Genomic DNA, 15,518 nt, shown 5'->3' with positions numbered 1-15,518 from the left:
AGCTTGTGTCAGGTCGACATAAAAACTAGCCAGCAGCGGTCTCTTGCTTGGATCTGAGTCTGAGGCATAATTACAGGTTTTTCTTTTTAAGAAATATTTTGTGAGTGCATTTCGTAAGTTATATGTAGGTGTGTTGCACTGCTGCTGTGAAGGCCAGTGGGCGCTGGTTTTCTCCTGCGCTATGTGAATCCAGGCAACTGAACTCAGGGCGCTGGGCTTGCTGGCGAGCAGCTCTCTCTGCTGCACCATCCTACTGGCCCTCAGCTCTTCTTTCCTTTCCCTTTGCCAGCATCATGCTTTCTCCGTCTCCCAGGGTGTCATGCATTGGAGAGCCTGTCTGCACTTCCTGTGACTAGGTGGATGCTGTCTTTCCACTTCATTCCCTTCTCGTTTGCTCCCTGAACTAAGTACACACGTCTACAGATCTGTGTGAGCATCAGAATCTGCGGGGACCTTGGGAGGACTAGGTGATGGCCTCACACCATGTCTTAAAGCAAACCACTCACAGCACCCGTTTGCTAAAAGGCCTCTCCGCCTAGCCTCACCATCCTTGGGGACTGTCCAGAATTCTCGGGAGATGCCCCATCTCCCCAGTCTGGTTTGTGGAATTTCTTAGAACTTTTGGAATTTGTCTTAGAAATCCCTGGCCTCTACCCTTCACAAAGAGGCTATTGTCTGCAAGAGAAATGTGCTCTTCCAGCCAGAAGGACAAAACAACCCCTCCCCCATCCCACCCACTGCACACTCACAAGGCCACGCTGCAGGCAGGCACAGGGCAGCTCTGAAGCTGCTTACCGTACATGCGTGGCATCTCCTCCGCTTGGTCAGCCCGGCCTTGAAGCAGAGGTACCCTGGGAGAGGTGATGTGAACTTGCCCTAGCTGGGAGCGGTCCACTTCCAGAAGGATTTTCCTCCTACGGAGAACTTGTTTTCTGGCCAGAGTGGAGTGTGGGAGAGCGACAAACAGCAGGCCTATGCTTATACCACAACGCGCAAGTTAGCAACAGGAAAATCAAGGTAAGAATGGATGAGCTCTGTGCACACTGTTCAGAGTGGGCATAGTTGTATCAGTCTAAAGGAACATAGCCAACAGAGTGCACACACAGACTTACTATACTAGCTTATGTAATAAGGGCCTGGGAGTCCAACATGGCTGTCTGCGCCCTGGAGAGGATGAGAACCCCCAAACTGCTCAGCCCATGAAACTGGAAGCCTCTAGGGGTCCCTGTCCATCCCGGAACACCCGGTCACACAGCTGAGAGTTGCTGGTGTCTAATCTACTTCGGAAGGTTGAAGAATAGGGAGACTGACATGTGATACACACATGCACTCCCTCAGGAGACAGAGGGAAGCAGGAGACCCTGCTTTGTCCTTGGATCTCTATCTATCCTGGTTGCCAGGTGAAGCCGCCACCCACTCTCAGTTAAACCTCACACTCACACCTAGAAGTGTGTCTCCCGGGTGACTCCCGACAACTAAGATCAGCCATCACAATAGCCCAGTGCCCGATATACAGGAAAAGGGAAACAACATAGCTCATCTGCAGAAGGCGCATTACAACCACATTGATGCCACCTGGCCAGAATGACCATGACCATGAGGACAGGTGGACCACACTAGGTGCCTAGTGAGAGGGAGGCAACTTAACTCACACACATATCTCATGTAGATGGGTGTGGATGATTTTAGCATGGTGTGCCTTATGGTTCAGGACCTCCGCCTGAGTCTAAACCACATAAGGGCGAGCATCTGCTCCTCTGAAAAAATATGGACTGGAACGTTCACAGAAGCACCATTTTAAAAAGAAAAAGCACACCCACCTCTTTAGCATATATGCGTGCGTGTATGTGTGTGTGTGTTTGCACACACACATGCTCACCACGGCACATGTGTAGGAGATCACGGGACAGTCTGTGGGAGTCCACTCTCATTCGACTGTGTGGGTGCTGGGGGTCAAAGTCAGGTGTCCAGGCTTCACACCAAGCCCCTTTCCTCATCGGCCTGCAGGCTTCAAACGGCTGTTTTTCAATAGCTCCAAACTGGAAATGTATCTCTCGGAACCAGAATGGACAAGCCAAAGCAGGTGTGTTCACACATAGGACACTACACAGCAGTGAGAAGTGACAGATGGTCACACTCCACATCTTGGGAGAATTTCATGAACTGAATAAGCTGGGTGTGAGGATGTGTTCACACCATTTGGTTCCATTTATAGCAGGTCCCAGACAACACTCGTCTGTGGTACTAGAAGGCGGGAAGATGGTTGCTCTGGAGACGGAAGAGCTGGAAGGCAGTGCTGGGGGTCCTGTGGTGTGGTAAGCTGTGTTTGCATCTTCCAGAAGCACAGTTTACTCTGGCGTGTTTAGTTTCAGAGAGTTCATGGATATGTACATGCCTCTGTGTGATTGTTTTTAAAAAACATTTCTTTTATTTTGCTCTTGGTTTTTCGAGACAGGGTTTCTCTGGGTAGCTTTGGAGCCTGTCCTGGTACTCGCTCTGTAGATCAGGCTGATCTCGAACTCACAGAGATCCGCCTGCCTCTGCCTCCTGAGTGCTAAGATTGTAGGCGTGCACCACCACCGGCTGGCTAAATAACATTTCTTTACTGCATGCTTGCGTGTTTGTGCCACAGCTTGAATGTGGAGGTCAGAATACTCCCCGCAGGAGTTGGTTTCCCTTAATGCAGCGGGTCAGGCCTGGAGACAGGTGCTCTTATCTACCTAAGCATCTTGATGGCTCCCCTGTGATTGTTTTCCCCGGAAACTGAACAATGGAACGGATGGGCTGAGATGTAGCTCCTTGGTGGAGCACGTGACTACCACATGCACGACTGGGTTCCTTCCTCAGCACTGGATGAGAAGATAAAGGGGGACACTGGGGAGATTGTCCAGTGGTTAAGAGCATTTGCTCTTGCAGGAGATTTTTGTGTTGATTCCCAGAAACCACATGGTGGCTAAAAGCCATCTTATAACTCCAGTTCTGTCCTCTGGGGGGGTACTGCATTCATGTGGGGCTCATACATGATTGTTGGCAAACAGTCATACACATGGGATAAAACAAATGTAACTTTAAAAAGTGTTATGTTAGTCAAGACTGCTGAGAGGAATCTGGAATCCTGGACCTGGAGGTGGTTCTTGTGTTTGCCCCTCCTCCTGTGTGGCGGGACAGCCAGCCTAGAATCCAGAACCTGCAACCCGATCTGGGGCCTCCAAATCATTCCACAACTCTGCCTCCTTCACCACCCTGTATATAGATGGACGGAGCGGGAGGGGGGGGCAGCATGCTTGCAAAGAGGTAGTTGGCGCCCAGCTGTTCTTAGAAGCAGGTGGTCCGTTTGCCCTGCACCTGATGTTCAGGGTAAGGTGTTCCGATGACATCACCAGCTCTCCCTGAGCCAGAGGCAGCCTTCGAGGTTTCTACAATATCCCCAACTCCATTTGCATTCTCTCTAAATGACACATACTAGATCTTTCTCGAAAGTGATTACAATTACTAAATAAACGAACAAAAATAAACTTCTTCATTAACTAGAGAATTAAAAGGGAAAGAAAGAAAGAGAGAAAGAAAGAAAGAAAGAAAGAAAGAAGCCACCACCTGAGCAGAACGGGCATTGGCTCGCAGCATATGCTGGTAATTACTGTCTCCACAGATGGCTCTGTTCAGCGCCGTGACTGTGGTGGGTGGGGTGGTAAGAAACTGCACTGCTTTGGGCCAGGATTCCCAAAGGGTGTTTTCCAGAACACCAGGCCTACAGTGGGACTGGTTCCACAAGATGACAGTTCCATGCTTTGCTGCGTCTTGGGAGTGACTGAATTGGTTGTAATCAGGTCAGCGCTTGTCTGAAGGACTTCTCAGGGCTTCAGCAGGCGGTGGGACTCAGCAATTGCCTAGGTGAGGCTGAACATCTGGCCACCCAATGCTGTCTGCTTTGTAGGGGGGCTGATGAGTATTGTTCCCTGGAACCCACGTGGAAAACATTGATTGGCATGGGCTCAGACTTGGTTCAGGAGTTAGGAGATCATCTTATCCATCAGGGAGCCTTGATGGACCCCTGCTGTCTCTGAGTCTTGTGTAATTTGAAGGAGTTGACTTGAAGAAGAGCAGGCATAGGATTTGCTTGGGAAGGGATTAGAAAAACTATCTTACCGTGTGTGTGTGTGTGTGTGTGTGTGTGTGTGTGTGAGAGAGAGAGAGAGAGAGAGAGAGAGAGAATCTTCCAGACCTTTAACTCACCAAGTAGGCTAGGCAGGAGCCCCAGGACTCCACCTGACCCTGGGCCCCCAACAGTGGGTTGTAAGTGTACACCACTGTTTCTGGCTGCTTTTATGTGGGCCCTGGGGGTTGAACTCAGGTCCTCATGCTTGCAAGGCAGGAACTTTACTGACTGAGCCATCTCCCCAGCCTCTCCTGCTCTTGCATTTAATGCCTTGCTATTAGACAATGCCATTTATAGAGGGTCTTGACAACTTTCTCAATAGCTGTCACTTCCCTTTTCTGCTAAATAAATCTTGGTTTTTCTCACATGGAAGTAGGTTTAGGAATAAAGTATCCTCTGTTTCTTGTTGTGCAGCCTTATGAGTCAGGCCTTCCCAATCCCACAGAAGAGATTTTCTGGGACTCCTAGGAAAAACATTGGTCTAGTGGACAGAGGCACTAAAGGGGAAACTCTCTCGAAAATTCTTTTTCTTTTTCTGGTTAAAAGGTGAGTGCAGGAAGATGAAATGGCCGGAGCTGTGGCAGTCATCTGTAAGTATGAGAATCAGCTCGCTGAGGAACCACAGCGAAAGGAGAAGCGTCTGGACACCTTTGGGCAGATGATCCGGTGCTCACACTGCCTAGCTTTGATTGTCATGTACACAGCAAACGGCCTCATGGTGTCTGCCGGCCCCAGCTTCATCTGTAAACTCGCCAACAGCGCGGTGTCTGTTGCTGCCTTTTGCTGCTCTGTCCCCTCCTTTGTCAGGAGCCCTCGGTCACAAGCTGTGCCCCACGGTTTGTTAATGAGCACCGCACAGACAGCCTCCTGTGGTAGCAGCAAAGGCCTGAGACGGCAGTGGTGACATCATGGTGGCTTGTGGTTTGCTCCGTTGCTCTCCTACCTGAGCCGGGCAGTTCCACCACAGTTAGTCGCTGCGCTGTTTGGAGCACACGCTAACGGGCCAAGTTAATCCAAGTCACACTGCGGTAACAAGCACTGAGATTCTAATGGTTAGATACGCACAGATTTCTTTACGGCTCATAGGAGTTTGCTCTTGGCCATGGCTCTGGGATGTTCTCTTCCATGCTGTGATTCTGGTGCGGTCCACACTGTTTCCTTAAGACAGGGTCTCTGGCTAGGTCCTGGGACTCAGACACTTGCTAGTCTGGTTGGCTAGGGATCCTCCAGTTTGGCCCCTCTCAATACTGAAATTTCACGTGCATGGCACCACCCCAGGCTGTTTTCCATGGGTGCTCGGGATTGAATTCAGATCCTTACACTTGTTCAGCAAACGCATGGACGACTCAGCTAGCTCACCGGCCCTGCTTCGTGGCCTCCTGTTTCCTGATATCTGCGGAATGACTGAGGCTGTGGCCCCGTTTCTCAGGAGACTGCTACATGGTGGGAAAGGGGGTGCTGGCACTTGACCCAGGGTTTTCCTCAGCGTGGTCTGTGTAGAAGCCTGCGGAGCGCCCATGGTGTGACAGCTGGCAAAGAACAACAGGAGGCGGCCCTCAAACCATCCCCAACCTCAGAAACACCCGGCTGTGTTCCCCGGGCTGCAAACGTGCACTCTCGGTGTTGGAGGCAGCTTCACCAGAGGCAGGGACACCAAGGCCCACTTTGGAGGCTGGCTGCCACTCCCATCTCTAACATGATTTTCAGTGCCCCTGAGCCAGGGTGGCTTGCTGTTACTGTCCTTTAGAGACAGAGACATTCTGTCAGGGCTAGAGCCCCTGTAACTTTCACCAAATGCTCCTGGCTCCACTCCAGATGAGATTTTGGCTACACAGAGAGCAGAAGAGTAACCTTCTGTGGAGCGCTGGGATCCAGGTGCTGTTTCTGATGCCTGCAATCCACGGGAGACACCGAGGCATAGAGACTGAGTATTCTAGGGCCTGCACACGTTATTCAAGCGTCATAGCCAGAGTTGAGGCTCCAGCCACTTTCTGTAGCTAGGCTCGGCTTCCCAGGGGTAACCAGCAGATCTGCTGCTGGTTTCTGCCCAAACGCCACCTCTGTGGCCTGAGCGTGGAGTGGCAACGCCACCCTCCTTCTTCAGATTGGTTCATTTTCTCACTGCTGTGACAAAATGCCTGACAAGAGAGACTTAATGACACTGTCTACCTTAGCTGGTGGTTCAAGTGGACATAGTCCCCTGTGGCGGAGGTCAGGCTACAGCAGAGCAGAGGGCGACAGGTCACCCTGCGTCCTCAGTCAGGAAGTGGAGAACCAGGAATGCGGGCACTCTGCTCCTTCTCTTGGTACACAGCCAGGGATCCCCGTCTATGGATCCACGCTGCCAACAGTACGGGGAGTCTTCCTGCCTCAGTCACCCTAATCTAGGAAGCCCTCAGGCATGCCCAGAGGCATGCCCCTGTGGTAGTTCTAGGTTGACAGTCCGTACTATGCTTCAGCGTCCCCTGTCAGAACCTTGTCGGTACCCAGACAGCCACCCTCCCCCAGAGTGCCTTCTACTTCCCTTGAAATGTGCACCCCAAGGCCTCTGCACCCCCAGGTCTCAACACCCCAGGGGTTTGTTGGCCACCACTGGATGTTCCTGGATCCTTTTGCAAATACTGTAGTGTGTGCTAAAATGATGGTTTCACAGCAGAAAAAAAGTGTGTCCCTGCTTAAGCAGGGAGTAATGGAGTCCGATAAGCCGAACACGAAGTGATTTCTTTGTGGGTTTAGCTGTAAAACTGTCTTTTTCTTTGGCTGCCAGCAGCCAGCGAGAAGGTGTCCACCACAGATTTATTAAGTGTTGGGAACAGGATAAGATGATTTAAGGCATCTGATCTGCCTGCATCCGAAAAGCTTTCTCAGCAATTTGCCAGCATTTGAATGAGGCGAATGAATGGTTTCTCAGGCTGGGTTGGGGATGGGGGTGAGGTCTGAGAACAGGGCTTCTGTGCTCTTCAGAAAAGTAGGAAAGTACTCCAGTTGCTACTAGGGATAGTCCTAGGCTGCGTGTTGTCAGGCATGTGGGAGAGTGGAGGACATCATATGTGGTCATAGGAGGGGCCACAGGCAGAGCAGTGGTGCGAACCCGAAAGTCACAGTTGAAAGTGGGGTCCCACGATGCTTGAGTCTGTTAGCGCTGTCATTTGTAGCTGGGTAGTCAACAGGGAACTAACAGTGACTCCCATCCTGAAGGGCAACATGGGAGACTAATAGTGGTAACCCCAATATGGCCTTCTCTCTCATTTGAGCACACCAAGACTAATAGTGATAACCCCAATATGGCCTTCTCTCTTACTTGAGCACCCCAAGACCAACAGCAGCAGCCCTCACTTTGTGTTTCATGTATGTGTCTGAGTGGGGGATTCTGTTTGAGGTGGCACACCTTTCTCTGATTCTCCCCCCATGTGTGTGTATGTGTGTGTATCTGTGTGTGTATGTGTGTCTCTGTGTGTGTGTCTGTGTGTGCCTGTATCCATGTGCGTGTCTGTGTGTGTGTCTGTGCTCATGTGTGTGTCTGTGTGTGTGTTTGTGTCAGTGTCTGTGTGTCTGTGTGTGTGTCTGTCAGTGTCTGTGTGTGTGTCTGGTTCCATGTGTGTGTCTGTGTCAGTGTCTGTGTGTGTATATGTGTGTGTCTGTATCTGTGTGTGTGTCTGTATCTATGTGTGTGTTTGTGTGTCTCTGTATGTGTGTGTGTGCGCATGCATGTGCATAAAGGCCCTTGTGGAGCAGTGTGCTAGCCTTAGCTTGACCTGAAGCAAGGAGGATGGGGATTTAGCTCAGTCCAGAGGACACGTGTGTAGAACTCATGAAGCTTGGACTTTGATCCTGGCACTAAAAAACAAACCCTTTCAGAAGGGTAAGGCGGTGCACACTTGTAATCTCAGCACTCAGAAGACTGAGGCAGGTGGATTACCATGTATTTGAGCCTGGCCCATTTAAAAACAAAAGCAAACAAATGAGACCGCTGACTTTTGTGGGGGCTTTGGGGGTGTTCTGGGCTTATAACACTGCTTTTCAAAGCGCTTTGGGCTGTTAAATGGAGAGGACCTGGGCACGAGGGAGGGCCTTGCAGAAAACCTACCCTGGAGCTAACTCTACTTTTGATCTAGTTTTATACTGTGGGAACGAGGTCTGTGGGTCTAGGCCGTACTGCAGGGACTCTCAGCTAACAGTAACAGCAGGGCAAGCACATTTATTTTCTCAGCTCTTCTTGTTGAGCAAGGACCAATGATACTGTGAGGTGTGGGGAAGCAGGCTTATTTTCTCAGACTGGGAGGCATCGGGAGCTCAGAAGAGCTGGGTGTAGTAGAACACAGCCTGCAAATCTAGAATTTGGGAGGTAAGGCAGAAGGATCTGGAGTTCAAGGCTAGCCCTTCCTACAGAAGGAGTTTGAGGCTAGCCTGTGCCTCATGAAACTTTGCCTCAGAAAAGTAAAACAAGTGTGCGAGTGTATGGACTTGAGTTCAGATCCCCAGAGCCACACAAAGCCAGTGGAGTGGAGTCTCTGTGATTTCATAGCTCCTGTTGTGAAATGGGAGGCGGGAACATGAGAATTCCTTGAAGCTCACCAGCCAGATAGTTGTGTGCAGTGTTGAACAAGAAACAAGGGTGAAGACCAACACCCTACCCAGATTGTCACCCGGCCTTCACACACACTGGCTGAAGTACATCCTGCCTGAACCCACACACAGGAACACACATGTGCATGATCACCCATGCATGCACACACACTGGCTGAAGTACGTCCTGCCTGAACCCACACACAGCAACACACATGTGCATGATCACCCATGCATGCACACACACTGGCTGAAGTACATCCTGCCTGAACTCACACACAGCAACATACATGTGCATGATCACCCATGCATGCACACACACATGTGCGCGCACACACACATACACACATGCGCGCGCACACACACACATGTGCACACACGCGCGCACACACACTGAAAGATAAAAGTGCAAACAGTACATCTGTGTGTGTCTCACAAAACTGGAAAGCGGATGGTGAGGAGCAGGAAGAACCTTGGGGTATTAGAGGGAAGGGAGGCAGAAATAGATGGAAAGGTAGAAGGGAGGAGTTGGGGGAAGAGAGAAAGCCAGCTGAGTCCAGGAAAGGGCATGGGGAGGTCACTGAACAACACACAGCCACATGCACGTATGGAGAGCCTATGGTAGAAGCCACTGCTCTGTATACCCACCTAAAATACCTTGAGGAAGATGAAAGGGGTGTGGGCTCAAGGGAAGTGACACAGCTCTCCCAGACTGTTGCTTCAGACACAGGGCTAATGCTATGTCCCGTGTGGGGGTAGCACAGACTTAGGGAGCATTTGAGCCAATAGGGAAGGGGTGGTTTCAATGAGGGAGACCGAGCCTTCCTTTCAGAGTGCACGCATGCACACTAAGACTAGAAGTTCTCCAAGGCCACAGCGGGTGTCACTCCAGGTCAAGCCCTGTCTTTGGTAACCTCGCGAAGTTGCTGGCCCTTTGCAGAGCCCTGGCAGAGGCAAGATGGCAGCTTCCTGAGCTAGGGAAGCAACTGTGTCTGAGAGAAGCCAGAAAGCAGGAAACAGCATTTTAGGGGCGGGACGAGGACAGGATGGGGGAGAAAAGCATTAGGAGGCCCTGTCCCTGGCTGGCCACCTCCTCAGGCTGCAGACTCTGCTGTGTGTTCTGTCTGCTCCACGTGGTCTCCTCTCTGATATGAGAACTGCCCATTTCCTCTCTGCAGCCAGCCTGACCTGAGGCTCAGTGGAACGAGGACAAGGACGAGTGCCCAGCCACCTGTGTCCATCGGAGCGGCAAGCCCGTTCCGGCTGGCTGGAGGAGGACACCGTGGCAGGCAGTGCTGGGAGCTGGGCAGAGGCGGAAGGGAGACCTGGGCCCTGCAGGCTCCATTACTTGGGCACCCCTTGAAGATGGAGGTCTGTCTCCTCATCAGGTTGGAGGCCCTTGAGAGTGACTCTACCAGATTGCCCAATGCCTGAGGATTGGAGCTGGCCTCCCCCAGGAAATCAAGACTTCCCTGGGCACCCAACATCATTTTCTTCCCATCTTAGTTGTCTAGAAATAAACGGTACCCTCTCTGCTGGGTGGGGTGACTGTGCCCATCTGTACCAGGCTCTACTTGGGCCTGGTTAAGGTAGTGGCTGGTATTGCCCAGTTTTGATAATCTTTCTTAAAGCAAGTTTTGAAAACTCAACACTCTACCCCACTCTTCCTTACTCCGGGTCTGAATTCTTGGTGGGACAGATGGTACCATCTTGAGTTTTGTCCTTTGGCTGGCCCTTAGTGCTGGGAGGAGACCCTCCACCCAGTTAGTAGATTCTGCTGCATTATGCTGCAGTCTGTCGGAATCTACGCCACAGACCCTGGGATTTCTGGGTAATGTAGTTACCTGTCTCCCTTTAAGGCTTGTATTGGTGGGAACATTCTTCAGCCACTAAAGTAGTCTCTGTGAGATGCAAGTCTTCTTTCTTCAGACTCATGGATATCAAGAGCACCTTGGAATTACAGTTTTGTTTTGTTTTCCTGACACAGGCACAAGCTAGGGAGTTATAAGACTGGGCAGGTTGCTTTAAACACAGAACACAGTTGCTATCTGACTCTACTGTGGAGGTTGCTATTTCCCCTCTTGTTGAGGCTGGGTGGGGTTGGGGCTGGGACAAGGCCTGGGGCACCCTTGCAAGATGCTCATGAAAATCACCAAGGTCTCTGATGGTCAAATATCACTGGTCTATTCAGTTGCCTTAGCCCCGCCCCGGCCCTGGCCCTAGGGCTTCGTGCATGCTAGGCAAGCACTCAATTAATTTAGCTGCATCCACAGCCTGTCTTTCCATGTTACTTTTTGTGTGCATATGTATGTGGGGTGCATACATGCCTGTGCATGCATGGTCACAGGTGTGTGAGTACAGGTGTGCATCCAAGTACGCTTGCACATGTGTGCGTGTGTAGGACACAGAACGAACGATTAGTGCCTTCCTCAACTGTTTCCCTACTGGCGTGTTGAGGCAGGGTCTCTCACTTGAGTCTGGAGCTTGACGATGCAGCTGATTCAGCTACCCGGCTGCTCGGGGACCTTTGTCTCTGACTCCCTCTGGAGCACAGGCATTATAGTCAGGCTGCCACATCCCATTCACATGGGCTCTGGGAGTCCAAACCCTGGTCCTCTAACCTGCACATCTGGTCCTTTACCTGCTGAGATATCTTCTCAGCCCCTCTTTCCACATCTTCATGGAGATGTATTCGGAGACTCGGAGAATGTTCAGTGGTGGTGGTGGGGGGGCAAGATCTCCCACGTGTTGGTCTCTAAGTGGCTTGTGATGTCTTAGGATGCTCATAAGGGAAGGCACACCACTAGTTTCCTGCACATTCTTAATTGCCTGTGCTGAAGTGAGAGAGATATGGGGATAATACACGGAGCCGTTCAGCACGGGGAATGAAGCACGGAGGGAAAATAACAGCTATCAAGGACTAATTCAGACAGGATGAGAGACCTGCCCAGGGTTACCCTCGCAGCTGATACCCAGCCCAGGACTTGTCTCCCCCTCGCAGTGTCTGGCTGAACACCTTCTACCTGAATCTCAGCAACCAGGGAGATCAGACAGCCACCGTGCATGTTCTAAGCCCTTGGCAAGCCCTCACTCTCTCTAACCTCACAGAAGCAACAGGCTGGGAAGTTTACTTATTTGCAGATGGATGATGCCAGGATAATTTCAGTTCAGTTTGAGACACCGTCCACGGGCTCCCTCTGAGCCCTGTTCGGGGAGGAGCGGTAGGGACATGAAGAGGGAGGGTGCTGGCCCTAGGATGGCTCAGTGGGAAATGCATGCAGCAGAGTGATGGTGGAGGACAGGGTCGCATTCAGGGGCCATTGACAGGGCAGAACCGGGCAGGATGGGGTGCGTCCTGGGGGAGCTGAGCCATCTTCCCCAGGGAGGAAGGCACAGTAGGTGTCGAGTGGAGATGGGGAGCTGATTGGGGCGGAAGATGAAGGGTGTGTAGGCTGTGTGTGTAATAGCAGCATGTGTGCCATGGAGGGGACGGGGAAGGGGGCTAGTTGGGAGAGAAAGTACCAGTGTCATCCGTTGGGCAGCATGGGGCCACTAGAAATACTTAAACTGGAATAACATAACCCCACTTGTAAGTGGCAAGATGCTTTCTGGCATGGGGGTGGGGGTGGGGAACTGGCCTTTTCGCCCCAGATGGCACAGCTGAGCTCTGGCTGGGGTCGCGATGGTGGACAAGAGGCAGGCAGAGGTCGTGATTGTGGGCAAGAGGCAGGCAGAGATGCTTCGTAGGTGGAGGTCGTGGGCGCTGGCTCGGAGGTCATGGGGGCGCTGGTGGGGTGTCAGTTTGTGAGCTGGGGAGGGGCAGGTTTCCCTTCCATCCAACCAAGTTAGTGGTGGGCTAAGGAGGCCTCTGAGGAGAGCATGGGTGTGACTGACGGGCTCGGAGTGGACACCCTGAAGCTTTGACTGCTGGCACTGATGTCTTCTCTGCTTCTTGGCCTCTGTTATTCCCAGGTCCACCTCCCGCCTATGGCCAAACTGTGTGAGATGAAAGGCACAGGGAACACTCCGTGCTTTGCAAGCTGGGCGGGCGTTGGGGGCCTCACAGAGTGAGGAGTAGCCACAGCATTGCTTGAGATGTAGATACTTGGGAGAAAGGAGGAGGTGTGCTCTGCCCCTGCCCCCACCCCTGGCCCATGGGACACTGTGGCTGCTGCTTACACCTCCTTCCTCTTGTATAGACAAAGCCCCATTGAGGCCCCTCACTTCCCTACCTCTTCCTCTCACCCCTACCTGAGGTGCAATAGAAAAGGAGCCTGGGTGACAAGGTGGGGTCCTCTCCTATTGGAGTGTCCAGCTGGCACTTGACACGTGCTCCATGTATGGAGGAGCCTCCGGTACTAACAGCACAGACTGGGAGACTGCACGCTGTGGTTAGACGCTGACTCTTCTCCCTCATGAGCTGTGGGTGAGCTGCTGACCCTCCTGTAATGTCAGGATGATGATGACTACAAGTGCTCATGAGGACAAGAGGAGGGAGTGCACAAAACCAAAGAGGTCGCTCCCCAGAGCGACTGCTGTCACTCTCATCACCAACGTCATCACCATCACCATCACCATCATCATCACCATCACCACCACCATCATCATCACCATCACCATCATCATCATCATCACCATCATCATTATCATCGTCATCATCACCATCATTATCATCATCATCATCACCATCATCACCATCACCATCATCATCATCATCACCAGTCTTCATCACCATCATTCTCACCACCACCATTATCACCACCAACATCCGTATTTATTATTGTCATCATCAGAACCACCAACTCAGATGACTGAAGGATACTTAGTGTGGAGAAGAGGGTTCTGGGAAAATATTCACAGAAGCTCTGGCACCAGAATTGATCTAAAACAACAGCATTTGCTAAAGTGTGGTGGTTCGAATGAAAATGGCCCCCACAGACCCGCAGGGAGTGGCTCTTTAGGAGGTGTGGCCTTGTTGGAGGAGGTGTGTCAATGGGGCCGGGCTTTGAGGTTTCAGAAGCTCACTTGCTAATCCTGCTGCCAGCTGGTCCAGATGTAGAACTCTCAGCTACCTCTCCAGCACTGTTTGCCTGCAAGCTGCCCAACTTCCTGCCATGATGACAACTGACTCATCTCTGAACTGTAAGACAGTCCCAGTTAAATATTTTCTCATAAGGTTTGCTGTGGTCATGGCGCCTCTTAGAAACCCTAAGACATAGGGTAAAGAATCTCTTGCTTACAGGGAAGTTGACCCATCGGAATGGAGAAGGGTGGAGGCAGAGGTGTGTTCAGGATGACAAAAACATCAACTCGCTACACTCCCTGAAGCGTGGATCCTGAGAGAACCAAACGAAGACTTGCGGAATTATTTCCAGACAAAGTGTCCCTGGAAGATTTAGTTTTAAGGGAGGTCACACAAGGGCCTGCTGGAAAGGACTCTGGTAGCTGCTGTGTTGAAGATGACCAGAGGCAGTTTTTGCTCAGGAGGTCAGGAGAGATGGTCAAGAGCTAAGACAGGTACTTTTTTCAAAATCTAGCTCACTCTGAGGCTACTGAGTCCCAGAGAAATGTGGACACTAGACCAGGAAAGAGGTTAGGAGTGTGAGGTAAGACAGTGACCTCAAATGCCTAAGTGATGGCCTGTGGACAGCTGAACCCAGACTCTTAGATCCCATCACCCAGAACGGGCTGCTCTGCGGTTCTGCAGACCATGTGTTGTGTGATTGGTAACTAAAGCTGACTCTGATGTAGCACACCAGTGTGACTCTATGCATTTGAGGCAGGACATAATAACTACTGCAGGAGTTAGAGGCTCTGAAGGTCAGTACACTAGTCTTGGTGGGGTCACTCATCAGCTTGTGTGTCCCTGGCAAGTCTCTAGTTCCTTGGGGTTGTAAAATAAGAGCAACAATAGCTACTTGATAGAGGTGTGTGTGTGTGCGTGTGTGCGTGTGTGTGTGTGTGCGAGCGTGCGTGCGTGTGTGTGTGCATGTGCATGCGTGCATGCGTGTGTGTGTGAGCGTGCGTGCGTGTGTGTGTGCATGTGCATGCGTGCGTGTGTGTGAGCGTGTGTGCGTGTGTGTGTGCATGTGCATGCGTGCGTGTGTGTGTGCGTGTGTGTGCGTGTGTATGCGTGCGTGCTTGCTTGCGTGTGTGTGTATGTGTGTGTGTGCATGTGCATGCGTGCATGCGTGCGTGTGTGTGTGTGTGTCTGTGTGCGTGTCTGTGTGTGCATGTGCATGCGTGCGTGTGTGTGTACATGTGCATGCGTGCGTGCGTGTGTGTGTGTGTGTGTGTGTGTGTGTGTGTGTGTGTGCAGGGAGGCCACATTTCAACATCTGGCTTCCTCCTCTATCACTCTCCACCTTATCTTCTGAGCTAGGGTCTCTTAGTGGGTCGGGAGCTTGCTGATTCTTCAGGACTGACAGGCCATCAAGCCCCAGGGATCCTGTCATCCCACCCATCCCACAGAGTGATGGGATTGCAGCTGTGCTCTGTACCTGGTTTTTACGTAGGTGCTGGGGATCTGAACCCTCATAAGCATGCTCACAGCCAGCGCTTTACTGACAAAGCCATCTCCTCTGCTCCTTGAAGAGGTTTGAAGGAGTAAATGACACAAGAAATGACATAATGAATGGAAGCCCAGCATTTCCCTGGTGACATTGATCTTGCATTCTCCTTACCCCACCCCTCCACCCCACTGCTCAAATTCTCTCTGCCCTAGGCTTTTGTACTTAGGGACCCAGGACTCCCAAGATAGATTGCTGGTTAGCAGGGGGTTCCATACCATCCAGAT

The 15,518-nt window shown here is 51.5% G+C and overlaps 1 long non-coding RNA gene across 1 annotated transcript; it reads left to right on the top strand.

The window, feature by feature from the left end:
• Positions 1-786: 786 nt before the first annotated feature.
• Positions 787-6,891, top strand: LOC121133360. Its single transcript, XR_005870209.1, has 2 exons — positions 787-1,017; positions 4,703-6,891. It is a non-coding gene; the product is annotated as an uncharacterized LOC121133360 (long non-coding RNA).
• Positions 6,892-15,518: the final 8,627 nt, after the last annotated feature.

This window comes from Mesocricetus auratus, unplaced genomic scaffold (assembly GCF_017639785.1).
Source record: "Mesocricetus auratus isolate SY011 unplaced genomic scaffold, BCM_Maur_2.0 Super-Scaffold_100021, whole genome shotgun sequence".
In the NCBI taxonomy this organism is placed as follows: domain Eukaryota; kingdom Metazoa; phylum Chordata; class Mammalia; order Rodentia; family Cricetidae; genus Mesocricetus; species Mesocricetus auratus.
Note: the sequence above shows the minus strand (reverse complement) of the source record. Positions and strands in the feature narration are given on the sequence as shown.